The sequence below is a fragment of the Petaurus breviceps genome, unplaced genomic scaffold, assembly GCF_028583685.1.
Source record: "Petaurus breviceps papuanus isolate PSGF00001 unplaced genomic scaffold, PetGlider_PUasm1.0 38, whole genome shotgun sequence".
NCBI classification, from domain to species: Eukaryota; Metazoa; Chordata; class Mammalia; order Diprotodontia; family Petauridae; genus Petaurus; species Petaurus breviceps.
Window position 1 is genome coordinate 9167317 of NW_027186304.1, and position 2069 is coordinate 9169385.

General features: G+C 35.2%; 1 protein-coding gene and 1 long non-coding RNA gene across 7 annotated transcripts in view; one reads left to right on the plus strand and one right to left on the minus strand.

Annotated features, from left to right (window-relative positions):
- Positions 1-2069, minus strand: part of LOC138169992 (uncharacterized) — a 713900-nt gene that overhangs the window by 54724 nt on the left and 657107 nt on the right. The window lies entirely within an intron of this gene.
- Positions 1-2069, plus strand: part of TMX3 (thioredoxin related transmembrane protein 3) — a 95539-nt gene that overhangs the window by 26652 nt on the left and 66818 nt on the right. The gene's annotated exons all lie outside the window — the stretch shown is intronic.

Genomic DNA, 2069 nt, shown 5'->3' on the forward strand with positions numbered 1-2069 from the left:
CCTTCCTTCCTTCCTTCCTTCCTTCCTTCCTTCCTTCCTTCCTTCCCTTCCTTCCTTCCTTCCTTCCTTCCTCCCTCCCTCCCTCCTGCTTTTTGGAGGGGGAAGGCAGGGCAACTGGGGTTAAGTGACTTGCCAAAGGTCACACAGCTAGTGTTAAGTGTCTGAGCCTGTATTTGAACTTGGGTCCTTCTGACCTCCTTGGCCAGTACTCTGTTCACTGCGCCACCTACCTGCCCTACAAAGAGCTTTCTTGACAACATTTTTGGGAATTAGGTAATGAAAGCAGTATTATTTTACAGATTATTGTGCTGAGAATCAAAGAGATTTATGGAATTTGCATATCACAGAGCCAAGACTTGAGCCTGTGTTCATTTCTGTATTTTAGTGCAGAATATTTTTAGATCCAACTTGGTATAACAGGTTATATTATCATATTATGATACTTTGAAAAAAGAAAGACATTTTTTGATTATGAAAGAATAATTTTCTTGATTATAAACCAGACCCTGTGGTTTAGTGAAAAGAACACTGTACTTGGAATCAGATGACTTGTGTTTCAGTTCTGCCTTTCCTACTTATTTGTATGACATGTCAAAGTCACTTAACTCTGAAGTACCTCAGTTTCTTATCTATAAGGTGGGGATTAGTGATGTAACTATCTGCTTCTTAGCATTATTGTAAGAACTACTTGAGATAATACATGATTTGTTAAATATAAAATGCTATAAAAATATTAGTTATTATGATGATTGAAAATTAAATGCTTAAAGGATATATCACCTTAACTTTGGGACTTTGTGTTTAAATGAAAACTGTTCAAGATCATCTAGATTAATCAAAATGAGAATTAAATAATAATTTGTATTTGTTGATCAAACTTAGTGTAGGTTTACCAGAATTGAAAGATACCCTCTGTGACTTAGAGAATTAATTAAATCATTTTAAGAAAATCTCTTCCTTACTTTTGTTTGCTGTAAATTATTTTTTTTTTGTTTAAACAAGGACAATATACAACAAAACAATTTCATTTTAAATTTTTTTGTTTTTTTTTTTATTTCATTTTAATTGACTTAGAAATTTTCATTGTTATAATTTTTAAAAGGGAAGAGAATAGTCTGCAAACTATAAATCAGTAAGTTTGGCTTTAATTCCTTGGAACAAAGATGGTTGGCAAACATCTATAAAGTGAAGTCATGATATATTCATCAACAACAGGTCATGCCACACTAACTTAATTTCCTTCTTGACAGGATTACTAAACAATTAGTAGAAGAGAGGAATTTTGCAGATATATAGTTTACCTGTATTTTAACAAAAGCTTTTTGTAAAATATATAGTTCTTTTGTAGAAGATGTATTCTTGTGTGTGTGTGTGTGTGTGTAAAAAGTGGGAGATTGAGATTTTACAGTAATATAATGGAAGGAATTTAGAACTAGTTGGATGTCTGGACACAAAAGTATTAAATTCCAACTTTCTCAGTCTAACTCAATTCCCATGACCTAATAGAAATGGCCCTGTCCTTGATCTTTCCCAAACCCACAAAGTGTTCTACTTCCATGTTCACAAACTATGAAACTCCTTTTATTATGATATAATTCCTTACACTTATTTTACTTTCCATCTCTCACTGTGCCCTCCATTCCTTCATCCCTTGGTTCTTTCCTAGTCTATTTTTTGTTGTCCTTATCTTCTGTTTTCTTCCTTGCAGCCTACAAACATTCCCATGTTTCAGCCATCATAAAAAAAAACAACTCTTACCGTGTTTCCCCGATAATAAGACACTGTCTTATTAAATTTTTTGGACAGAAAAACACCAGAGGGCTTATTTTCAGAGGAGGGCTTATTTTAATGAACATTGACAGCAATTTTAATAAACAGGTAAATGTGAACAAAAAAATGTACCTTTATTCAATAATGAATTCAATAAAGAACAGGATGACGCGCTCACTGCTGCAGCTCTGATTGGATGCAGCTCGGAGCGCGGTGTGTGTTTCACGGGGGGGGGGGGGGGGGGGGGGGAACGGGGGGGGGGGGGGGGACGGTGCATACAGAAGGTACCGTAATGTAGC